Consider the following 27,791-nt stretch of genomic DNA (forward strand, 5'->3'; position numbering starts at 1 on the left):
TTCAATTCCCATCACATTAAAGTCTTTTGGATGTATGGTGTTCTCAAATCTGTTTTTGATAGGTATGCATTCTGGAACTTTTGAATGGAATGGGAGGATTGCATCTAGTGCTGGTAAACAATCCGAACAAACTGAACAGGCGCTATTCAGGCTCTGCTCCTTTACAGCCTAGCACTGTTCAGGCAACGCTTCTCTGGCTCATCCGAGCTAAGCCGAACCTGAGCAAGAACATTTAAATAAATTTTTTTGTTCCTCGTGGTCCTGCTATAGTTTGTCCCTGGGTTGTGATTGCATCCTCAACTATCAAGCATGATAAATGTAAAGCAGCCTAAAGAACAAGTACCCTTGAGGCAAATTGTTCCAGCTACAAAGCATACATGCATATAAACATGAATGGGAAAAACAGATTACAAATACATTACCAAGTATTCCTTATATAATAGACTGGTCCCTAAGAGAATGCCTGATCTCATCTCCATGCTGAGGCTACAACTAGGTTCTTCTCCTCCCAGCCAAAGTACAGGGCACCACTATCTTCCTTCAACTTGTATCTATCACAGTAGGACCTATGTAAAAGCGTCCTGATTGTCTCGTTCACGTATGTGCTCAATGGGCACGCTTCAAATCCTGCCATCATCATTCGAGCCCTCCACTTTCCAGCGACTTCATACCTCTCTATCCTTTCTTCTCCTTCGCACGCCACTATGTTCACTATTTCACGTGCAAGGCACTGCCTCTCTACGTTCATCCTGTCAGGGCTCTGCCTTGGCATCGTCACGTCCAACGAATGGAACACAGCTGAGTAGTACTCATACACCTCATGGAACCGAGCCAAGAATGGAGCTGTATTTGCATTTACATCCTGTTCCACCACTGTTACCAGCTTCGGACCTAGGCTCTTCACCATGCGGAGAAGACGGTCACGCTGGTTCACTGTGGAGACACTCTCATCTGGCATATGATGAAGCTGAAATGCAAAGTTGACTACCAATGCCTCCTCCCCAGGCCGGAGATCAAGCATGTCTGGGGTCACATCACATGTTTTTGCAGGAACAGCTCTGAACTCGAATGGCACACCAACTATCTCTGCCAGAACCTCGAGTCTTTGGCCAACAATTCTCAAGCCACCAACTTCACGTTGCACTGACTCAGGATCATCCACACCCGTGATTCTAACACGGGTTCGATTACTGGTCTGCTGAGTAGAGAGTGCTTGAATTAGAGTCATGTACTGGCTTCCTTGATTTATGTCAAAATCAATTATATGAACACACTTTTCATCTTTGAAAGCTTCAGCAATTGCACCATTTGCTGCCATGAACCCAAATTTGAAGCATGGGCATATCTCAAAAAGTATTTGCATGGCAGAGAGACGATCTGAAGTAGGTGGTTCTTTGCATTTGAGAGCTTTATAAAGTCCATGTCCAGAAGAGGCCAAGCGAGCAGCAAGGCCTTCCACCATGTAAGCTGTGATCCTCTGTAAAGGGTCACCTTCAATTGATACCATCTGCCTGAGATCATTGATCATGTTAGATGCTTCTTCAAGCCTGCCTTCAGACGTTCCAGCAGCACACTCAAAAAGCAACTTCTTTGGGCTTGTGACTGTTTCACGCAGACTTTTGAAGGGACTCGTGACTGGAGCATAACATGTTTCTTTGTTGCTGCTGAGGTTGGAGTCTGAAGATGACTCTTTTGGGGAGTTTGACAGAAAAAGATTCTCAATCGATTCAGCCCACTCTCCATCAACGCAAATGTTTTGTCCTTCATCAAACTCATCATTGTTGTCATCCAGTAATTCTCTCTCGAGTTCTTCAAGTTTCTTTCTAACTTCACCAGCATCATAATCTTCCAAACTTGTATCTAGGATATGGCTGGCCTCTGGACTGGAAAAATTCTGAAGATGCCTTTTTATAGCTGCATCTGAGGAACTACATGAGTTTTGAGTAGCATCAGAAGAACCAGAACTAGCAAATGACTGATATCCAGCAGAGCTCTGAGTCTGAAATATCATTCCATTCATAGAAGCATTATTGGGATTATGGAAGTTGGGTTGTATGTTGAACTCTCTTACAGCAGGACTGGAAAAATACTGCAGATTGTACATATCATGGTGACGATGATCAGGTCCACCGTAGATTAACTTTCTCTTCTCTGGAGCATTAAGGTAAGAAAATGTTGCCATTGTGGATGCTGGTGTTAGCAAAGGCCGGGATGGATATGCAACTGGGCAGAGGATTTACAAAGCCTCCTTAAACGCATGATGGTCTTCACAATCTTAAAGCAGGAACTCTTCTATTAAGTTTTATTTCAGAACAAAGAAACAAATTTCATGGACAATGAGAAAGAAGGATGTCTATGGGAGTTGATACTCTCCTGAGCTACCAAAACCTGAAAGAAAGCAAGATGGCTGATGAGAAACTAGTTATAAACATGAATTTGGTAGATAGATAATCACACCAAGATAGACAACTTAGTATTGTAAAAGCATGTAAGATGTCACTGCAATCCAAGGATGCCTACAAGAAGCCTTCCAAGGTTATTCGCTTAAATCAGATGCATATTTAGGCCATTCCATGAGAACAAGAAAAAGTTTCAAAATAATCTTGCAAAGATGCCATCTCTCTAGGGATCCAATTTAGTTTGCTTATTCTTTAATACTTAAAAGCTAAGATAAAATCTTTTATATGAAAATTTGTTCAGGATAGAAGCAGTTTAAGAGCTAAACTGAGTTTCTCATGCATAAAGTTATTGCACCTCGATCTGTCTGATCCATTCAGAGATGGCATTGAAACCAGGTTGGAACAGGCTGAAACAATTACACCAGCATCATTCAGTACAGCCATTTCAAACTGGAAAACTGGATGGTGTCTTCTAAGGATACGTTAGCTATCGAGCTTCTATCTTTGTTGTCCAAACTCCAAAGATACTCTCACAAAGACCAACCTTATACTCTTAATATTCATAATTACCTTGAGTATGACTCAATAGGTCATAACAAAGTTTAAGATATCACGAAAATTGCTGTAGTATAGCACTAAAATGCACACATCATTATTTCAGCTCACTTTTAACTCCTGCACACTTCCAATCCTGTTGATCAGTTAAAAAGTTGGGTTGTAGCTGTTAAGATTAATGTAATATAAGTATATATATTATAAATATATATAATATATATGGGAGTCAAGTCAAAGCTAGTTTGACTCGCTCTAGCCATTGAGAGCTCTCTCTCATTCTTTAATGAGAGAAGATTTCCCCTCTCTATTCCACTTTTTCTCTTCTTCGCTCCTATACTTTTCTCTATAAAAGGTTGTCGGTGTGTGCCATGTAAAGTGAGAGAGTGATGGGTAGTATTAGGTATTTTATGTGTGTTTTGAGAGTTACGTAGTGAGGAACTTATGTAATTTTTCCTTTTGGTTCTCTAGTATTCATTATAACTAGAGTTATTCAATGTAATTTTCCTTTTATATTCTTAATGCTTAATGTTCATTATGAATAGAATTGTTCATTCACCTTTTTTTATTTAACCTTTTAGCTCTCATGTTTTTATCCAAATGTTTTTATGTTCTTGGAGACCATTATGGAGTGTGACATCATGGTTTTAGAAAGGATTCATATTTATGAATGGTATGGAGTCAAGGTTTCCGCATTCTGGTATGTATCTTTGTCTTTCTACCTTTATATGTATGGTAGGTGATTTTTTTAAATGGGTTATGTTAATATTACATGATTTTCTTTTGAAATTAAAATACGTAGAGATTGTTATCTTTTGATATATGAAATATATGTTTTTGAATTATGAATATATAGTGAAAAACTATATTTTTGCAAAGATACATGATTTCTTAAAATCCTATATGTGTTCATGTTTTGCAAAATATTAAATTTCATGTTTGAATGTTCCTTAATGTATGCGTATACATAGACTACCTTGGGATTGTTAATATATTGAGATGTTTTTTTAGGTTATTTTTAATTATGAGACTAAGATATTATGTTCTCATAGAGGACTTTTCTATCATCATATGAATGTGTTATTTCATGTACATGTGAGTGATATGGCTTTATCATTATACAACTTATTAAGATTATTTTTCAAAATTAATGACTTGTGAAATCTCTTGGTATATGCCTCAAGCAATTTTTATGAGCATTAAGCATGACTTGTTATCATATATTCGAATATATATTTTAAAATATTAAATGTGTTTCTCTATTGTGGGTTGTATTCTTCTCTAAGTGGATTATTGCGCTTATGCTTCCTCTTGAGCATTGTTAAAACTTATTTTTTTTTTATACTTATCATTTAGTCCTTAGTGGATTTATGTGTTTTTTGTCCATTGGTAATTTATTGATTCGGGAACTTGTGCACTCTTGCAACTCCTAATAGTTTCTCTCTTACGCTTTGATATTTTTCTTAGAAATTTCATATTTGTTGTATGATATATATGGGTTCATGATTAGAGATAATTATGTATGATATTTCTATATGTAGATCTTTACGGATTTCTACATGTTTGCTTTCAATTGTTTCATAGTATACTTATTTAGCTCTAACCTCTTATCATATGTGCTCATGTCTCTTTAATAAAACTTATTGACCTTTTGTAAATAATGTGCTTAGTGCACTTGTTTATTGTTGGTAGATTTATGATCCATTCTCTATGTATTGGGCATGACTTGTTAAAATTTGTGAAAATGATTATAAGATATCATGTATTGCATATAATTGCATCAATTAAAATATTATTGTGCATATGATTGTACAAATTTTTATGCTAAGGTTTTTACTTAACTTTATTGGATTTGATTTGAAACTTATTCATTCAAATCGGATTTTTGATATGAACTCACCTATTTGAAAAATAAATTATGCAAGTATGTATTGTCTTTTTATGACATTTGGATTGTCTATCACAAAATTTTATATGATGCATCATCTATCTTGGCCTTATTGTTGGGTCAGGATTAGCCGTTGAGGTGAGTTATGTGTGCACCTCATGTCATCTTATCAATCTAGATTTTCAAAGGTTATGAGAGACATGTTGACACCCGTCTTGAATATGATTGATAGTTGATTGGTCTCTTAATTCATATATGCTTTTGTTGATTTAGAGATGTTTGTTGGGGTGAGTTGAGTGCACCTCATTTTCTGTCAGTTTTGGCTCTGTGAGTTTTGGCTCTAACTGATAGTTGTTTGATCTTTGAATATGAGTGTGTTGTATCACTCATTTGTTGTATGGTCATTGTTATTATGGATGTTTATAACTTTGTTTATATGCGATGACTATCTATTTTTGAAACCATGGTATTTTGAAAGATAGTTAAAATTGATATTCTTATTGATAACATTAGTGTGTTTCTGTTACAAGCTTTCTTACCTCGAGTGTCTTCTCCTTGTTATGGCTCTTATCTAAGTGTTATTATATGTAGACAATAGATGTTTGTTCACACCTTCGGGTGTGTTTTTAGCCCATTATTGGCATTAAGATTATACTCTTGATCTAGTAGCTGATACACTTGCTTTTTTAGTGTCATTATATATAGACAAGAGATGTTTATTCACACTGTGTGTGATTTTAGCCCATCGTTGGCTTTGTGATTATGCTCTTATTCTAGTCGCTCATACACTTTTTTTTGAGTGACATTATATGTAGACAAGAGATGTTTATACACACTTTCGTGTGTGTCTTTGGCCCTTTAGTGACATTATGTTTGTGTTATTGTTCTAACTTATGATACACTTGATTTTTGAGGATTAGGGATCTAGTGAAGTGATTGCTTGTGATGGTCAAACAAGTTTTTAATTTGCAAAATTCATTCATTATAATGTATGAGATTTTTTGAAAATCTCTTCGTAATTTTTCTAAACTCATTTAGTCTTTTATGAAAAATGGTTCTTGAAATATTTTCATGCATTTTGCATTGTATATGCTTTAGTTGCATGAGTTATTCCATGATTAATTGTTTTGCATAAAGTTGTGTTTTTTCAAGCATATATTCAATAAACAAATATATATTTTTTGCTTGTGTTGCCCTTTGTTGGCTCTTTGTATTGTCCCACACTAGACTTTGTCTTTATGCACTTTTGTGCTTGTATTGTGCCATTGTGTTGTCTACGCTTGGACTTGTATGTGCTTTTTCACTTTGCTTTTGTAATTCTGCATATTTCATTTCATGCTTTTCTAAGCATTTCATTATTGAAATCTCTTATGTGTATGCCCATAGTGGCTATTGTGTGTATTTGACACTTGGTATTATCTTTTAAAAAATTAACGTTTCTTTAACACTTTTATCTTTTATGTCTTAAGCTGTGTCAAACAGTCTTTGATTTTAACTTTTTTATGAGTTGTTTCTTTAATAATCATGTCTTTTATGTGATAAATATATATGCATTCACTTTAAATAATGCATGTTCTCATGAATAATTAAAGTGATAAAAAGTTTATAGTATGATTTGTTCACATTAAATGATGTTAAATTAACTTTATATACACTATGTGTGTTTGACCATCCTCTCTCTATAATATATGTAGAATGATGTATGGAACCCTGGTTAGAGAGAGAGAGAGAGGAGGAAGGGAGAGAGAGAGAGAGACGGCAGCACATGAAGAGAAACTCGATGTATTGACATTAGGGCTCTCTCTATGTTAAATAGAGAGAGTCAAAAATAATAAATTACATCTAAGTCCAATATTTAATAAACTTTTCAAATAACCTCCAAACTAAGAAGGTTTAACCTTAAACCACCTACTCTCAACACTCCCCCTCAAGCTGGAGCATAGATATCAATCATGTTCAGCTTGTCACAACATTTTGAGAAATTCAGTCTAGCAAGGAGTTTTGTAAACATATCAGCAACTTGATCTTCTGACTTAAGATATTTGGTATTGATATGTCCAGCTTGAACCATATCTCTTACATAGTGACAATCAACCTCAATGTGCTTTGTTCTCTCATGAAAGACATGATTGTTTGCTATATATGTTGCAGCCTTGTTATCACACATCATGGTCATAGGAGAGGAAACCTTCACCTGAAGATCATGAAGAATAGTACGAACCCACATCAATTCAGCAGTTGTTTGGGCCATAGCCCGATATTCTGATTCTGCACTTGACCTAGAAACCACATTTTGTTTCTTACTTCTCCAAGAAATCAAGTTGTCTCCCAGAAACACACAGAATCCTGTGGTAGATTTTCTATCCACTACAGATCCTGCATAGTCAGTATCAGAATAGGCCACTATCTCCAGAGTTCCACCTTTCCTGAACAATAACCCCTTTCCAGGAGAAGATTTTAGATATCTGAGAATCATAATAGCTGCATTCCAGTGTACCTAAGTTGGTTTGTCCATAAACTGACTAACTTTGCTTACTGCTAAAGCAATATCCGGTCTGGTCACAGTCACATACAATAGTTTCCCTACTAGGGAGCGATAGCTTTTGCTATCAACCGTTTTTGACACTTCTTCAAACAACTGAACTTTATGGTCCATGGGAATATTTGCTCGTTTGGCTCCCAACATTCCCGTTTCCTTTAATAAGTCAAGAACATACTTCCGTTGAGACAAAACTATCCCTTCACGGCTCCTGACAACTTCTATACCCAGAAAATACCTAAGTGAACCAAGGTCTTTTATAACAAAGTGTTTTTGAAGATGAGCCTTTGTGGCTTCAATGGCTTTCACATCATCTCCTGTAAGAATAATGCCATTCACATATACCACCATAACAACTATGCCAGAGCTAGTTTTCTTGATTAATAGTGTATGATCGGCTACTGACCTATTAAAGCCAAAGTGTGACATCACTTCAAACAACTTTTGAAACCATGCGCGAGGACTTTGTTTCAAGCCATAAATCGCCTTTCTCAATCTACACACCTTCTGACACTCCCCCTCAACCTCGAATCCTGGAGGTTGTTGCATGTAAACAGTCTCAGATAGATCCCCATATAGAAACGCATTCTTCACATCTAATTGGTACAAACTCCAGCCATGCTGAACAGCTAATGAGAGAACAAGACGAATCATACCCATCCATGCAACAGGAGAAAAGGTTTCAAAGAAATCAATTCCATATGTCTGAGTATACCCTTTTGCTACTAATCTGGCCTTGTACCTTTCAATAGAACCATCAGATTTGTACTTTATTGTATATACCCATTTACATCCAACAATGTCAGCATCTGCGGGGGAATCAACTAGATCCCATGTATGCGGAGATACCAAAGCATCCATTTCTTCTTGCATAGCCAGCTTCCACCGATTATCAAGTTCTGCCTGCTGATAGTTCAGTGGAATAGTTTCAGCAGATAAGGCTTAAAGAAAAGACTTCATCTGATTTCCAATTCTGACATCGGAGACAAAATGAGATATGGGATATAAGGTACATTGTCGTGTCCTCTTTCGTAGAGCAATAGGCCTGTTATCATCATCATGAAGATCACTATTGTCAGTAGAACTTACCTCAGGGGAAGAAGAAGATGAAGGCTCTTGCGGAGATGGAGCTCTACGCACATATACCAATGGAGGGTTATTAAATCTGGAAGAGGATGAAGTTTGGTTCGGTAATGAGGGCACAGATTCCAACGGAAAATGAGGTATAGGTAATGGAAAAGACTCAGCTGCATCAACCTGCAGTGGGGAACCGGTACTGGAGTAATATGGAGTGGATTCCAAGAAAGATACATCCGCACTGACATACTCTCGGCGAGAAATAGGATCATAACATCGATATCCCTTTTGATTTTTGGGATAACCTATAAATATGTATTTTGTAGCTTGAGCAGCTAATTTATCACGGTCAGGGCCAAGTTTGTGTACAAAACAAACACATCCAAATATTTTGGGTGAGAAAGAAAAGAGTGGGGCATTAGGTTTTAGGATATGTAATGGAATTTGATCACCCACAGAAGACGAAGGCATGCGGTTGATCAGATAACAAGCAGTAGTAATCGCATCACCCCAGCATAACGCAGGAACATTGGATTGAATCATAATGGTCCTGGCAACATCAAGCAAGTGTCGATGTTTTCGCTCAGCCACCCCATTTTGTTGAGAAGAATAGGCACAGGAAGTTTGGGGTTGGATGCCATTATCTTGGTAAAATTGTAACAGACCTTTTGATTTAAACTCGAGAGCATTATCAGTGCGAACAATCTTGACAATAGATTCAAACTGAGTTTTTATTTCAAGAATTAAGGATTGAACTTCAGATCGTTCCTTTATTAAAAACACCCATGACAACTTAGAGAAATCATCAACAATAACAAGATAGTAACGATACTGAGTCCTAGTAGGAATCTTACTAGGACCCCATACATCTGCATGAAGAAGTTCAAAAACTTTATTACTAGACTGACTCTGACTTGAAGGGAACGAGCTTCGATGATGCTTGCCCAGTTGACATGCTTCACACTGAAATGATGTGGTGGAAGGAATTTGAGGAAAGACTGAACGAAGCTTTGACAATGAAGGATGAAGACGACGATGCTACTGAAAAGGACTGGATGAATGTTCCACGGCAGCATGAACATTACCCATTGGATGATGTAGGTAGTAAACTCCATTTGCTTCATAGCCTCCACCAATCTTCTTCCCCGTCAGCAAATCATGAAAATGACAACCCATCGGATCAAATATTACTCTACAGTTTTGTTCTTTTATAAGGCAACTAACAGAAAGTAAACTTTAAGGAAAGTTTGGAGCATGAAGAACATTTTGCAACTGTAATGAGGAGGATATAGAAATATTTTCCTGACCAACAACAGGGGAGGAACTCCCATCGGCTAATGAGACTCCTCGATGAGCATTAATAAACTTTAGATCTGAAAAAACAAGAGAATTTTCACACAAATGTCTGGATGCACCGGAGTCAATAATCCACTTACTGTCAGTTGGATGTAGATGATTTCCTGTTGAATAGGCAACACCAGCTACAGGAGGGGTGAAACTCACAGAACGAAGGGCTATCAGCTCATCATATTCAACACGACTGAGGGTGATACTACTGTCACTAGCAGAGATATTTTCCTGTACCTTTGTTGCCTCGAGAGTAGTAACATTTGCTTTAGGAGCATATGAATTTGATGAAGAGGTTGGCCGACCATGTTTATCCCAGCACCGATCTTCTAAATGTCCAGATTTTCCACAGAATGTGCATTGAAGCTTTCCTCTGCCTCCTATACCTCGTCCACGACCTAATCATCTGATATTCTGAATATTTCCACGCCCATAACCAGAGGAGACAACTAGAGCAGATGACTGGGTCACAGGCTGTGATTGTGGAAGAGATATCGCAAGTCTACTCAGGCGATTATATGCATCAGCAAGAGTAGGTACATCTGATCCAGTCAACATTTGGACTTTTGCAACAGAGAATTCTGAAGATAAACCTGTAAGAAACCGAGCAACCATAGTCTGTTCTTGATGATCTTTCTGCTTCGAACAACAAAGAGGCCTGTGAGCATTGAGTCTTTCAAACACAGCTTTTACTGATGCATAATACTGGGCCAAGGTCTGATCTCCCTGCTGTAAATTATATATCTCCTGTTCGACTTGCAGGATACGACTCACATTAGTCTCTTGTGAATACGTATCTCTAAGATTGTTCCATATATGTTTGGTTGTATTATAATAAATTAAACCATCTGCAATATGGGTTTCGACACTATTCATGATCCATGACATAACTATGTCATTATCTTCATCCCAGGTAGCATATTTTCCCAATTTTTCAATGGGTTCTTCTTCCAACAAGATATGTTTTCTACGATGTCCAGATACTGACATCATGAACATTCTGGACCACCTGGCATAGTTAGTTTCATTCAACCTTACAGAAGATCCGTACGAAAAGGGATTGGAAAATGCCTTATACTCTCCAACATGTTCCAATTTGGAATCACATTTCGAACTTTCAGCCATACTGAAGATATACTTCTGTTTCAGCAGAAAAAAAAATTGGAGAGACTTCAACCAATACAGGGAATAGCGTGTGTTACATTCACACGACAACCAGCAGCTGTTCACACACACAAAACCACGACAATAAGAAACAGCAGCCCACAACAAGTGTAATTTCCCAGCACAACAGGAAATCAAGCCTGCAGTTTCCACGACAGTAGTGAACAACAACCCATACACATGAATAATACTTCCAATATATATATATATATATATATATATATATATATATATATATATATATATATATATATATATATATATATATATATATATATATATATTTTTTCAGCACAGCAGGAAGTCACGACCAACATAACTCTGTATATGCATAAATTAAATCATACCAGAGGCTGCTCCCAGACATATAGAGCTCGACAGTCATATCTTAATCACCAGCACAACACAACAAGTGTGATTGCTGTTTCTCCCAAATAGCAGGAAGTCACGACAAGAAATAAACAAATCTCGACAAGAAGATTGCTGTTGTGCCCAAACATCAGGGTATTACGGCAATAAGAACTTGGCAATCAAAAGCAAATCACGGCAGGACATCTAGAAAATCACGGCAACAGAAAAACACGGCACTAGGAAATCATGGCAACAGGAATCACGACAACAGTAATCACAGCAGGGAATCACGACAACAGGGAATCACGACAGGGATATCACGGCAACAGAGAATCACAGAGAGAAAAAAAACAGGAAACTAGAGGCACACATCCTGTTCCTTAGATCTGATGATAGATCTGGGCCATGACCTTGGTCAAATCCCAGATCTGTTATCAGATCTTACACAGAAACACAAACAGCTAACCTGAAAAAAATTTCTTCGTTGGTGTAGGGAGAAACTCGGCAACAGTTTGATCACGATCGAGTAAGTTCCCACGATCGATGCTTTGATACCATGTAGAATGATGTACCGAACCCTGGTTAGAGAGAGAGAGAGAGAGGAGGAAGGGAGAGAGAGAGGAGGAAGGGAGAGAGACGGCAGCACATGAAGAAAAACTCGATGTATTGACATTAGGGCTCTCTCTATGTTAAATAGAGAGAGTCCAAAATAATAAATTACATCCAAGTCCAATATTTAATAAACTTTTCAAATAACCTCCAAACTAAGAAGGTTTAACCTTAAACCACCTACTCTCAACAATATATAATTAAAAATCTTTTATGATACATATATATGTGTATAGTTGGGCTATTTTGTGAGCTTTTTTTTCAGGTTCTCAAGCTTTGATGATATTGAAAATCTTAGAGACCGGCTTAGAGCATATGTTTGAAGATCAAGAGCACCCTTCAAGAAAATATCGAATGAAAATACTTGTTTAAATCAAATGTAATGGGTTCTTAACTTATATTTACAAACTTATAGTGAGTCACTGTAAGTTTAAAGGGGGTGTTAAGATTAATGTAATATAAGTATATATATATATATATAATATTTTATATATTGTAAATATATATAATATATATGAGAATCAAGTCAAAGCTAGTTTGACTTGCTCTCAACTGCTAGAATTCTAACCGTTGGGATGTGCCACCCTCTTAGCTAGAAGTTAGTGGACACTGAATGCTACTTCATTCTGAGCTTTCTAGTATAGAAATTTTAGGTGAGTACCAAACAGCCCTTAATGAAAGGGTTATCCATCTAGATGAGAAAGGATGTCACCTCTTTCTCAACTGTATATCAAAACTTGCAGCATATAGCTTCTCTCCCCTTAGTCTACTCTGAAAAAGCCCTACACATCATTCTACTATGCAAAAGCACTATGCATTGAAAAATTAAGCTCCAGTCTGCTGAAAGCTGCTCAAGCAGATAAGATTAGCTATGACTAAGATTGGAGACAATGATACAGTGCATCCTGTTAAAAAGCTCCAACTAATCTCGATAATCCAGACAGAGTGAAAGCTGTAGAGAACTGAACAGGCAAATTCTACATTTGGTAACCAATCCAGGGCCAAAGAACAGATCATATTAAATAGACAACTGGCATTTCAATGTCTGGTAAGGGTGGTGGTACCTGGAAGTCCTTCCTCAACTCATTAATAAGATTTAGAAGGCTTTATAGATGCTGCACACCCGGATGCTGGCCCTCCTTTTACATCTGGGCTTGGGACCAGCATAGCACATTCCATTCCACAAATCTTCCCCAACTCCCTGCTAATAATTGGCCTAAGAAGTTTCATCGAAAATCAGTTGATTTCATGAAGTTTTTGAATGCTAAGCATCAAAATGTAAGCTGATTGATTATTACAAATTTACAATAGTCTGGAGGTAACAAAGGCCAGTAGCGAGGGATTGGATGACAATCATGCTTTAAAGAATGCCGAACACTAATTAGAGCTTGAAAAGTTGAAATGTGTAATGGTGACTACACCAACAATGTTCAAGGCATAGTCACCAGAATTCATACTTGTAGGTTGCAGATGATCAAGGCCCAAAGGCCCTCGTATGCTGGTAAAAGTATTTGAACTAAAAAGCATTCAGGTACGCTCAGAACAGCAGGTTGAGGGTGGGTTCATCACCCAATGTAGAGAACCTGGTAACCAAATTCAAGGTCCTCTGAGTGAAAAAATCGTAACTTGGTTCAAGGTTTCAAAGAGCATAACTTACCAATACCTCACTGAAGCAATATCGTCTAATCTCTTTGCGTAACCACAAGAAGAGACACATGACAATAGAATAGACAACTGGGAAGATGATTTTTCATGATTTTTAAGTGCAAATGATGGGATTCTGGAGGTTGCTCGTTCATCACAAGTGGCAGGTCAGACTTCTAACCATGTTATCTGTGGGAGAGGGATGTGATATGATAGTGGCGGGTCTTATTATCTATCATCCAAAGCTTGCTTTTGATTTCAACCATAGTCACCTGTATCGTTAAAGGTAATTTCTCGGCAAGGGTATTTCTCGGAGAGATTTTTTCAAAAGTTGATAAATCTCGAAAATTTCTCGGGAATATCTCGGGAGTTTAAAAAATAAAAAAATATAAATAACAACAAAAAGCTAAGAAAATAATAAGTTTTGCATTATTTTTCTTCCAAAAATAAAAAGAAACATGTTTTAAAGGTTTTAAAATATAAAAGAAACAAAAATAGGAAATGCAAACTTAAAAAAAAAAGAGTTTTTCAAAAAAATATCGTGATATTTTTGTCTTCTAGCGATATTTTGAAAATATTGCGAGATATCACCTTTAATATCAACGATCTTAAAATACCGGTATCTCTCGCAATATTTTCAAAATATCACCGATATCGGTGACAGTGATTTCAACACTGCTCTCAACCTTGCTCATTAGTTTTATTCTGGCTTCCTATAATGGGTGGAATTGGAATAGGAAAAGATAATTTTGAAGGAATTGAATCCAAATTCCTACCAATTCTCTGGATCCAAAGACGGCCTTAATGTAAAGCACATTATTGTTCTTAATATTTATTGAAGCAAGAACCTAGTGAGTTCATCCTTACCATGTTCCAAGATCTATGTTACACAGGTTGGACTAGTTCACAGCAAAACAGGGCCATGAGAGAGAGAGAGAGAGAGAGTTTTCAACCAACAGACTTGCCACTTTTTCTTTGGACAATTCGACATAGGTTAATGCCAGCATTCCTAAGAAAATTCCTACTTATCCTCAATCATATGCCATTCAAAAATTTCCAACCCAACGCTCAAGTAGTTTAGGGCAGCTATCCTATCACAGATAAATTACAAGTTCATCCCTAAAATTTGAATATGGACTGAATTTTACAAAAATTAGTTTTATCAATGAAAAATCATCAACATAAAAATTCAAAGTTAATTGTTAGTCATGCTATGAAAATTTAAAGTTGCATACGGACTCAGTAAATATTTAGATAGAAACAATATATGAAAGATAAACATAGTGTGCTCTTTACAACAGAAGGAAAAGTGTCATGCGGTTTTCTACCCATCTTAGACACAAATAATTATTTTAGTGTATCACACAGATTTCAGTCAAAAAATAAAAAATCCTGCATAAATGATAAAACTTAATGGTTGCCTTCATACGTTCCACGGAAAATATGACTAAGATGTTAAATTCTAAACACCTTGCATCTAATCCATCAAAACAAAAAATGGTTTAACGGGTCGTTGTTATCAAAATTTGGCCAGAGGATTTTTACACAACAATAATTTTATAGCAGCCTATGTCACATAGGTGCGGGTGTGGATGCGGATACGGGTGTGGGTGCGGAGGGTGCAACATGGCAATTTCAAAAAATTTGGGTGCAGGGGTGTGGATATATATACACGTGTATGTGTGTGTGCATTTATGTATTTATATATAATATAGATACAACTGGACTTGGTTTAGGGTTAACCAAATCTACTTTTGGACAAAATTGGACCTAAGTGTGGTTGACTTTACCTAACACAAAGGAAGTTGTGTCCAAGTGTCGCACCTGCATCGGTGCGGGTGCAACGTGGGTGTGTCTCCATGTTAGAAGAGTCTGTGTTACATAGGCCTATCATTGCATGAAAACAATATATTGGCATTATGTGGCATCATTCAAACAACATTATCCATGCAAAATTAACTTCTCAAGATAATGACATTATACAAATAATAGCATTTAAATGGGTTCAAATGGGTCCATGAATTAATTACTTGTGAGAATATAGGATGACATACATTTCCAAGGTAAGATCACTATAGACATCTGTTTGGCTATCCATCAAGACAAGCTAGAAAGCAAAGCAGTATCCTAATATCATTAGCAGCCTAAGTAAGAAATAGTGGAGGTTTTATCATGTCAGTCGTTAATGATTGACAGTTCCAAGACAGATAGTGATAGCATCTGCGTCCTCCAGCTTATTTCAGCACAATTCTTCCCCTGAGCTAGGAAGGGGAAAGAAAAACTTGATTCTACAATGGAAGCATCTCTGCTTAATCACCACCAAACACATGCCTCAATGTCTCCAGACCCAATATTCCAATCACCATAGAGCCATAAACATAAAAATAACCTCCCAGCTAGTACATTATCACAAATCAAGTCTCCAAATGCCGCCACTACTATTAAAAAAAAAACAGAACCAAGAAAACTCAAGATGGTGGCCCACTTTTCCAACTGAGTTTTCTCATATTAGGCAACATGGAGGTAGATGATCAGGATCTAAACTTCTGCTAATTAAGAGAAAACCAACAGAGAGTGCCTCCAGAATAGTTAACCAGAAGGAAGATAATTTGTATATTCGTAAAATAATGCACAGAAAATTTTAATATCACCCGTAGAAAGTTCATACAAGGTTTTTCTGATTAACACATGTTGCCGATAGCCTGTGAATCCAACACATGTGTATTTATTTTTTAGACATCACAAACATTTAAATTTCCCCCTACTATCAGTGAATGTCCTCTACCTCTCCGCCTCAAAGCAGTGCCATCACTTAAACCAGAAGACCAATCTGAAATCATAGAACTCAGATAAGGAAGTTTTATTGTCATCTAGACTGCCATCTACTAGACTCTCATATGGTGACATAAATCGCTAAAATAACCGATGTAAATGATCACAAAAAAGACTGAAACCTGATACCCACCACCGAAATAATCTTCTATGTAAACTACACATTCATATTCTTCAGAAGTTACTCTGTACACGAGTGTTAAATAGAAAGCATCCATTGCGAAAGCAAAAAGACCACAATCGTGGAATCTATTGTTCATAGAAAGAATAACAAAGTAATTATGCCATAGGGAAAATCACGCAAATCTGATCATCGGCACTCAGCACGATTCACAGATCCTATAAATTGAGCAGAATCAGAATTCGTGAACCCACAAATCGTCTATTAACTGAAATAAATTATACCTTGAATTTGCACCAGTACCCCTTCAATCAACACAACCTGATGAAAAAACAACGCAAAGCAGCAATGATCCAGATCACCAACCAACGATATCAACAAATACTAAGTCTATCAAAAACAGAGAAAAAAGTTAACCAGTTGAAGAAAACCACCAAATGGTATGAAGAGAATTTTTTTCCAAGTTTGACTATGCATTTTCCAGGTAGTAGATAAACTAGAAGAACTAAACAACAGGACGGAAAGACCCCTCAAATGGGTTCAATAGGGGGAGAGATAAAAATCCTACTTTGACCATTGATTTCTTCACATAATAAGAAGAGAAGCAACAAAACGCAAAGACTTCCTTCTTCCGAAGAAAGAAACGTCAAGAGGGATTTTTACCATGGATTTCTGAACATGGGAACAAGAAAACAAAAAGTTAGAGAACAGAACAAGTTTTGATACCATTTATGAATATAATAAGCAAAATGGCATGAACTGGTTTGGTGAAAAGCAGCTAAGCATAGAGCCAAACAAAACAAATAAAGAAATCAATAAAATAAGAAAAGGAAACCCGAAAAGTCCACATTATAGAGCACAAATTCCCCAAAAGGGATGCTTTTTCTGGGTATTTTTCATTAAGGATTTCTTTTTCTTTTTCTTTTTCTTTTTCTTATAGAAAAAGACCCAGCAACAGTTATGGAAGGAAGCGTTTTTCTTCAAATTGGGACATAAGGAAGGGTCCCAGGAAACCCATCCCCAGGAATAGGACAGGCCATCTATAGAGCATGAAAGTACGAAAACGCGGTATTCTGAAAGGTAAACAAGGAGCACCACCCACAGAAATGAAAGCTCTGTGAGAGACAATTTTCACATTGACACGCTTGAACGGACACGTGACATGCTATTTTGAATCAATTCTACCAAGAATATAAGGACCACAACACGAGCGTAAGTTTGAAATATCCCCATGACACGTTATTAGAGATAGAAACTCACCCCCTCTCCCAACTAGGGCTGGTAAAGGAGCCGAACGAGTCGAGCCCATCTTTGTTCAGGTTCAGCTAGTTGGTCATTGAACTGAGCTCGTGCTCGGCTTATGTTCATGACTAGACGAGCCGAGCTCCAGTCAGCTGAGCAAAAAAAATCCATTTGTTGATAGCCACAAGGGTGGCTTTGAACTGCAGACCTTTCTCACAAATGCACAAGACCTTACCAAGGGTGCAAAAGTATACTTTGTTGTAGATAGTAGATACTACACTAAAATTCTATATCTTATATTTTGATAATTTTACATTAGCTGAACACTTTTTGTTCATGCTCGGCTCATTTTTTTGTTAACGAGCTACTTGTAGCTTGGCTTCGCTCACCAGCATGAACAGAACTGGACCACAAGTTGCTCAGCTTGTTTCTCAGCCTAACTGTCAACCGCCCCAACCACCATATCTTTCTCTCTCTCTACTTAGTAATTGTGCAAGGAGGTGAGGAGGGTTAGTTAAACAACTCAATCTGTCAGTCACGGGCCTACTTGTTCAATAGGTCAGTGCCATGCGACGGTCCTTCTTTACCGTCGCAAGTCTTTCGATCATTCACTTACGATTGTAAAAACTTTGATAACTGAAAGTACAAGAAAACGAAAAAATAAAAAGAAAAATCACAATTACAACGAAGGTGAACAAAAGAAAACTCTTCATATTTGCATTAATTCACATTTTTGCTCGATAAAAGAAAACTCTCACTTATCAAAGCTTTCGCAGCGGCAAGCAAGCGAGTGAAAGACTTGCGGCAATAAGAAAAAACCATCGCTAAAGATGACAGTGGATCAGGAGAAAGCGGGGCCCCGCCCCGTTTGGACCAGGGATGAAGTGTATGAAACGGGAATGGAGGTGGGAATGAAGGTTAAAATCCATCCCCGTTGAGGGATGGAGGCAAAGATGGACTTACACTTTTCCCAGCCCCGCCTCGTCCTTGCCACGATCCCCGCCTAGCCCTGCCCCAGACCATCCCCAGTCCTTCTAAAGGATAGCAATAGACTACGGGGAAATGGGCCCCACCCCGCCTCATCCCCGTTTGAACCGGGGATGGAGGACATGAAACGGGGATGAAGGCGGGGGTGGAGGTTAAAATCCATCTCCATGCGGGGATGGAGGCGGGGATGAAGGTTCTAATCTTGAGACAGGGCGGGGGTGCAGACCCTGTCCCCCACCCCGGTCCATTGCCACCCCTAACCGTCGCACCACACACTAACGTATTGAAGTAGGCCCATGACACTGTCAATGCATGAGCTTAGTCTTTTTTTCAGTTCACATTCAAGGTCAGAATGTGGACTAATCCTTGCCACCCAGGTGTGTCAGTTGGATGGCGAGGATGGAAATATGATCCTATGGTATCATAAGGCGAAGGATAGGATCCATTCAATATGACTCAGTTCTGACCCGGATCTCACCCATGTCTTTATATCCTATCATAAAATTCACGTTCTTGGGAAAATATCAGTGAGGAAAAATTCTAGTTGCAAAGATCTTCACAAAATATCTAAATGAAAATTTTACAAAAATCCATCTGATTTTTAATATATTTACAAAATCACACCTGATTTTTCAGATTTTCTAAACGTAATAAAATTAACTTTATCACCCCCACTAATATCTTTTTATTCTCACAGATTTGTTAGGAAACGACACAACCTACTATCGATAGATCACACTATTGATGGATCTAAGAAACAAAAATGAGAAGGTAAAAAATTCAACCACACAAAGAACAAAGAATTGCTTAAGTCTTATGGTCAGATTGACACACCACATAATTACAAAAGACATGGGTCTATGTAAACCTATTTTGAGTAAAACTACAAAACTATCTTTGCCAAAAATTAAGAATTCATATCATGGTTGAAATCAACAGGAGTGTACCAACAATCCAATCTCCCTTCTCACCAAAAGAATACAGTTAGGGATGGAAGTGGACTGGGGCGAGGGCGGGGGACAAGGTTTCCACCCCCGCCCCATTTCAAAATCTGAACCTTCATCCCCGCACGGGGATGGATTTTAACCTCCACCCCTGTCTCCATCCCCGTTTCATGTCCTCCATCCCCGGTCTAAACGGGGGTGAGGCGGGGCGGGGAAAGGCGGAGATTGAGACGGGGATGGGGGCAGGGTGGGGGAAAGCGTAAATTCATCCCTACCTCCATTCCCGCACGGGGATAGATTTTAACCTTCATCCCCGCCTCCATCCCTGTTTCATGCCCTTCATCCCCGGTCCGCCCCGTTGTCCCCCGGTCCACTGCCATCCCTAAATACAGTCCTCACCTAGATAGAACTCAAATCAAAATGTTTCTTTTCTATTAAATCTACGAGTAAAAACATATGTTGATGCAAAAATGAAACAGAAATATCAACAAGATGAGAGAGCGAGAGAGCTCAAACGATGCATTAAGCCGATCCACCTACATATGCGTGGAGCTTATGGGCACCTTCCTATGAAAGTGATAACAAAAACTCGAGTCAGGATTGGGTGCAATATGATTGCACAATTAAGCACCCCCATCACCCTCCATCAGGTCTTGGGTCCCACACCTGACAGTTCTTGTCCCCAAGATGGAGGGTGATCAGGTGCTCAATGCATAAATATTTGTGCAATCATTTTGCACCTGATCTTTTAACCAAAAACTCACAATTCTTGTTTAGGATGAATGTTCCTATGCAAATTTTAGCAACATTTTTCTTATATTCCACAAGGCCCTAAAAAAGGAGTCGAGAGGCTAATAATATGGTATTTATGCAGTAAACAGAGTTTGCAAATAAGAGTTGAGAATGTATTAAATGCTCATTATATTCATTAACTGCTCTTTAAATTGAAATGTACCATATCATATTGCCACCAAATATATTTATGATATCTATTTATACTTAAAAATATTATTGATAAATATGCTGACTCATTCTGCTATTAAAATAAGGCGTACAAAAATTTTCTTTTTATTATTTTAACATCAAAAACCAATTTTCTTGTCTTAAAATTAGTGTTGCTTTAGTACGTGGGAGATCATAGCTTAAGTGCCTTTAATAATGTTAAAGTTTGCTACAGTTGTTTATATGTACAAACGATTTAATAAACTTTTTTGTTTTTACCTGTGTCCAAATGACCCATGGATGTGATCTACATGATATCTTTAATTACTGATAACCGGCTTTTGAATCACCAGAATCTAACAAGTTACAAGTTTTCTTGACAATGGGAAAAAAATTACTGAATCAACTGATTTTTTTGAGCTCAAAAACAACATATTTCTTCATTAAAAAAATATTCCTATTAAATCGCCATCGTGAGCACATCTTATGAGGTCAGATTGAATCAACAACTAGCATCATGAGATTTCAAGTTGATTGTATGGTAGGAGCTATTAGTGCATGTCATGTGTTGGGATGTTGCAAGTTCAAAACCCAATGATATGTTGTGTAACTGGTGGGGTATGCTTAACCCCAGCTAGACTACAAAAAAAAAAAAACATATTAAAAATTTATAGCCTACAAATTAAGATAAGGACATGTTTGTTTGAGTTTGGATCAATTTGTTATGAAACCTATCTTAAATAAACAAAGGCTAGGGCTCAAGTGCACCACTTCATTATGAAGAAACGTATAATTTAATATAATGGAGCTGATGGTAGTTTTTTTTTTATACTCATGCGCATGCACACACATGCAAACAGGTACAAAAGCTTATTTTGCTTTTTCTTTTCTAATTAGAGGCCTTTTCTTTGATGGTGCAGGAAGGGTAGTAACTCTTAGTGGGGAGTCGAACTGCAGACCTTTTTCATTAGTCAAAAAGTTAACATGTTTAAATTATTAAAATGACACGAAAGGAAGTTGATGTGATTGCTAGACCAGTAGGGTAGAACCATTTTAGCTAAAGAGGCTTTGCATTTGAATTTCAGCTCCCCTATTTTTTGCAAATGTGAACTCTCTCACTGTGTGTTGAATTTGTACAATTGGTGGATTTTGAATCCAATCCACCAAAATTTCTTCCATAAAAAGGGAACGAATCTTGATAGAACTGAATTTCAATTCCACCCAATTCCGTAAAATCCAAAGACTTTTGTGGCCACATGTTTTATATAATTTTCATGAAAAAATGCTGAGCTCTCTCTCTCTCAACCGTTTGACTCATAGGGTATTGGATGATGTGTATGCTATATCTTATGCATATATCTCAAAGACCTGCCTCTGCCTCCAACCGATCCTAGTCGAGATGTCTGTGGTCCTCCTTGGTGAGTTTTATGTTTTGTGTTCGGGTTTTTCTGTTTTTGTGTAAATGGTGTTTTCATGTTTTGCTGTTGTGTTTGTGCTTGTGGGACTCAACGCTTTGTTGAGTTTCACTTTTAAGTAATGTTGATCGCTTTTCGGCTCTCTCTCTCTCTCTCTCAACGGAATGAAACAAATATTCAAGCACCTTCACCTTTTCACATGAGAAGTTTTTCACACCTTTTCTCATGTGAAAGACCTTTCACAGGAAGGTCATGCTAGTAGGAGCTTTTAGAAAGTTGTGTTAATTCCCAAGAAATGATGTTCCCCCCTTCTATATATGGGGCATGTTTGTTACACCCCTACCCAATATATACAGGAGGGAAAGTGTCAACAGATCGGGTTTGTTTCGAACTTAAGTAGAATCAGACCTGGCCTTAATTTTCGGGTATGGTATCGGGTCTGGACCTACGTCTAATCAAACTCACCATAAGAAAAACCATACTCGGACCCAATAAGAACTACATGAACTAGACCCGAGCCATACCTGGTAAAATAATATTTTTATCATTTTTACATTAAAAATTAGGGGTCTTAATTGGAACTCAGGTCAGGCCTGGATCTGGTATAAAATTTCACAAACTATACCCAGATCCATGTATTCATCGGACCTCCAGGTCCAGACCCTGCTCTTAATAGCAGGTCTTCTTATTTATCACCATACCCGGACCCTATAGGGTATTGCTAACATCACTTTAACTAGGAAGGTAAATGGGTCACTCAGTTTTGATGTATGCATTATTGAATTCGACCTAATCAGTTTTGGATTCAAATTTGGAATCAGATGAGAAAAGGGAAACTAAATCCATGACTGATTAGCTCATAATTGGGTCAGATCATCCATCATATTCAAATTTGGTTGGGATTTAGATTTGGATTTGGATGCAAAGTTGCAAACTAAATCTGATTATTAATTGGATTTTACTAGCCTTACCAAATCTCGTTAATCCAATTCGGATTCGGTCAGATATCCAACCCAAAAAAAGTCAGTTGACACCCTTAGCTTTTCCTCATCCAAACTTTCGCTAAGTTGACTCTATGACCTCTCATATATTAACATAAACTTCCTAGGTGTATGTGATTTACATTACTCTGTTATTGCTAGGGTGGACCATTAACATCAATTAACTGGTCGGTTCAGTATGCTTAAGATGATTACGCTAGATCCGATTAGGTCGGACTAAGTAATGCTTAAATTCGACCCTAGTCAAACCCGTTTACAAGGTCATATATACCCCGGCCATTTATTGACCAATGCAGGCCATATGCAACCAAGTCAGTTTGACACGACACGGACTAACCAAGTCCAAGTCTGACTTCGAATAAACCCGTTTGGACATCATAAGAAATCCTGATCTTCAATATATCCTGATGTCTCAACCTCTTCAAAGTCCTTACCCTTGATATCAAAGCTGAAATGACCATTATGTCCTTGTAGCTTATGATGTCAGTTTTGTTGCCCAGCCTTCACCGATCTGTTTGGTTTGGTCAAGGGTACCTCTAAATTAAAGTTGACAATTCTACTCTCTCAATTTGCACACCATTTTCCAATAAGAAAGTTTAAGGTTGAGTTTGCTTTTTGTGGAAACATCATCATGTGGGGAAAAAAGGCATCTTTTTGCAAGGAAAGCAGTTCTCATGTTTGCATTGTACAGTAGGGCCCACAAAAATGACACTACATTTCCGCATAAGCAATTCCCATTTTAATTCGGTGCAATGTTAAAAGCCCCTAAAGGGAGCATTGAGAGAAAGTAAAAAACAAAAGTCCATTACATTTTCCTATGTCGAAAATTGGGTTGATCTTTTGGAAGACACCACAAGAAAATATGTCTGAGATGCCTGGGCACCACCTTGTCCCACTGATTCAAACGTTGTACAAGCTCCAAGTGGGGCTGCTTAACTTGTACCATGCTAGTCAAACACGTCTTGAACTCTTAGGGTATGTTTGATGGTTTGTTCAGGGTTGGACAAAATGAACAAAAAAGATGAAACATAACATTGGTTCTGTTCCATAACAACTGTCCCAAGTCCAACGTTTGTTTAGACCTTACTCAGATGCTATGTTCCAAGTGTCCGTTGTTTGATGAGGATGTGAGGATAACTTGGACAGTCATGGATAATGGGTCAAATTACTTCATTTTGGATCATATGACCCAATCCGTCCATCATTTTACATGTTTTAAGAAGTTTATTATGGTTTTTTGCTCGAATATGGATCCAATTGCTTGAATTTTTTACCCAAATATGGATATGAAATTGTGGTGATCCGAATCCATGGATATCAAATTGTGCGAGACTCTCTCTCTCTCTCAACGTGATACTAACACATTAAAAACACATTTTCAACTTTTTAATATTGTTAATGTTATCCATTATATTTTTTATTGTTTTATATATACCGATATCCTCTCAACATGTTCTCTATATAACTAAAATTTGAAAAATATTGCAAGACTTTTAATTCGCTCTATACCAGCATAAGCGGTGATCATGAATATCGACATTGTGGGCGTAAGAAGGCAAAATGGATTGCACTGTATAAGTTGAACCTTGTTTACTGCTGTGTTCATTACAGAGTATCAACAGGAGCATCACCAAGTTTTCTTTTTCTTTTTAATTCTGTAAAACACTTGTTTAAACACTCTAAAACTGCCTTGCTGAAACGCAAAGAAAATCACAGGGCCGTAGGGTTGCTGAAACGCAAAGAAAATCACAGGGCCGTAGGGTTGCTGAAACGCAAACGCAAACAAGAATTTGGCGTCGAGGAAGTTGAGAATACGGCATGGTATGATGAGGCAGCAAGTTGTTCCACTGTTGCATAAACCAAGCAAGTATCAAAATCCTAAGAACCAAACACCATTATTCACCGAAACCACTTATGTTCCACTGTTATATCCCATTAATCAGACAGCATATATTGATGCCAGAAGCAAGGACAATGATACGGCACAAGGGGAAGCTCTTCAAAAAGTTACAAATTATGCCCGGGCACATGTATCCTGATTAGTTCTATACTTTTTTCTAATGATTTTGAGGCCAGATAAACATGAATCATTGTCACAGAGAAATATCAGTACAATCATAAGTACAGATTGAGTGACTTAGTGTTGATATTTTCAACTCTCTCTCTCTGAAAATAAAAGGCTTATGTGTGCAGCATTTGCACATGCACATCTGTGGATGGATAGCCAGCCATAAACACTCAATATGTGAAAAATTGAACAATACTATAAAAAGATTTTTCACAGAATGATATATCCAAGGTATTTTACCAAAATATTTTACAAATCTCTACCATGTACACACTTATTTTCATCTTCTACATGCACTTTCCACTCACTCCTATGTTTTCTCTAAAATGATAACCATCATTTTTAGATTTTAACAAAAAACAACTTTTACACTAAAAAAAATCATGATTGACAAATTAAATTAGCAAGGAGGAGGTAGAAATAGTGATAAAGAAGATGAAGAAAAACAAACAAAGTGTTTATTATAGATAATATGCCTCTTGAATTTTGGATGTCATGAAGATTGGTATGAAATGGTTAACAAAACTATTTCATAATATTTATCCACAAACAAAAATGCCAAATGAGTGGAGAAGGAATACTTTCTTTTCACATTATTCATATTTTTTTTTCCTTTTGTAGATTGAATCTTATGGAATACAATATGTGTTCAGTGGAAAATGGATTTTGAACCATGTGTTCGTAACCTTCTTCTTCTTCAAAAAAAAAAAATTTTAATGTGTTTCTGACACGTTCGCAGATTTGTCAAGAGCTTCAAAAATTAATGACCTATAGGAAGGTTTCCTGACAAAGAAAAAAACATCAAAAGACTCAATCCTTAGTAAACAAATCATGTTGAACACATCTATTTTTTTAAAGAAGAATAAGGATTTATTTATTTTTTGATAGCCTAGCTGGGGTTAGGCAGACCTCTACCGGATATCTCTTAAGCCCCATGTGTTAGAGGGATTCGAACCTGGGCCTTCAGCTTGGCACAGGACCCCGCTTACCACATGGGATACCACCTCGGTTGTAAGAATAAGGATTTATTGATGCAGCAGAATGTTACACATCAAATAGCCAGGCTTGATGAGGTATCACCCAAAGATGGAGGGTGAGCACAAAAAATTGTGCCATGTGATGACACCTTATCCGGACTCTGAGCAGGGTGCCATAGTCGCTGAATATGCGAGAGGATGTGTGACTGGCTTTGTGTGCTAAGTATATGGCGTCCACTCCTCTATTGGATTAGGTCACCAAACTTAAAGATTTAATAGATTTAATCTTAAAAAAAAAAAAGAGTTCTTGTAAGATGTTTTCTTTTTTCTTTTTAATAATTTTAACTCCAATTTGAAGCTTTGAGCTTTTGGTGTCATTTGTCAACCATGCTTATCTTCAAAAATTGCAAGCCGTTGACATCTCACCATCTTCAAAATTAAAGCTGACTATACACTCATAATCAACCATCATTGATGATTTCATTTGTCCTTCAGTTTGAAAGATGACAGAAGAGATATGCTTGTTGGCAAGGTTCTGACATGGCTTATACATCTTACCAACGATGGCATCCATTAATTTCTAAGTTTAAAACATCGGGATAGACCAACTATTTGGCATCCTTTCTTTGAACAGATATAAATATTTGTGCACATTTTGGAAATAAAAAAGGTAGGGGACTGCCTTAAAACAACAAAGACAAAATTAAACCTGCTAGTATACAGGAATATCTGTCATGCTGCTAACCTGATCCAGCTATGACTGGGGCTGTCAACGGTTACCCGACCCATCAGGGTATACCCAAACCCGGCCAAACAACAAACTGTTAGGTTCCGGTTTTATCGGGTCACGAAAATGAATTCCTAAACCTGGATCCATACAATTTCAGAAGTTTACCTTTACTTAAAATACATATAATAAAAATGGTCGGGTTGGGTACCCGGCTAAAACCATAAATATTATTCGGGTCGTCGCTTTTGATGCCAATACCCGAAAATGTGGGTTCAGTTCGCGTGCTTGTTGTGTATATGTGTTTATATATATATATATATATATATATATATATATATAAAGCATATTCATCCCATATTCCTTCTTTAAGGCATTTTTGCAGCATTTTTAACTATGTTCAAGATATGCATTGTTTCTGATGTTCCTCAACTTTATACCGCACTTCCGTTCATAATCTGTGATGCTTTGAGACTAAATAAATATCCTGTTTATTTATCAATGCCGAGAAGCTCTTAATCATGGATGGATAATATTTGACTTTTTGTGTGCCTTAAGTTGGCCAAGAAGGGTGATGGGATTTGAAAGGGAACTCATGGCTATCAAACTTGATGCTTTGTTTTGTTACACTTAATTTCGTCAATCTAACTTTTGCATATGAAGTCTCATAGAGCCTTGCAGCCTGTCAATGATATGAGATTTGGTGCGGTGCATGGTGCAGAAGAGGTGTGTGCATGCCACAAAGTGTGTCTTGTACCTGGGTTCGACATTGGGTTGTGCAAGGGGCGTGACATGTGCACGATTGTGGTGCAACACAGAGGCAACAACCGATGCTTGGACGTGTGTGAAGTACGATGAAACCCTAAGAATGATGAATTGGCTACCCACAACATGCATGCCAATCCCACAGCAAGCGGACCCAAATTGGGTCCGCCCGTATGTGCATAAGACCGTGCACAACTTGC

General features: G+C 37.5%; 1 pseudogene across 2 annotated transcripts; it reads right to left on the reverse strand.

Moving 5' to 3' along the window:
* Positions 1-319: 319 nt before the first annotated feature.
* Positions 320-17,406, reverse strand: LOC149838253 (scarecrow-like protein 1 pseudogene; annotated as a pseudogene). Of its 2 annotated transcripts, XR_016431947.1 has the most exons (3): positions 16,808-17,406; positions 12,991-13,142; positions 320-2,388 (listed from the first exon to the last, which is right to left on the reverse strand). The product of XR_016431947.1 is annotated as a scarecrow-like protein 1 pseudogene, transcript variant X2 (transcript). The 2 variants fall into 2 exon arrangements; XR_016431946.1 differs by lacking the exon at positions 12,991-13,142.
* Between the last annotated feature and the right edge of the window lie 10,385 nt (positions 17,407-27,791).

Source organism: Nuphar pumila, chromosome 5 (assembly GCF_984573655.1).
Source record: "Nuphar pumila chromosome 5, dmNupPumi1.hap1.1, whole genome shotgun sequence".
Lineage (NCBI taxonomy): Eukaryota > Viridiplantae > Streptophyta > Magnoliopsida > Nymphaeales > Nymphaeaceae > Nuphar > Nuphar pumila.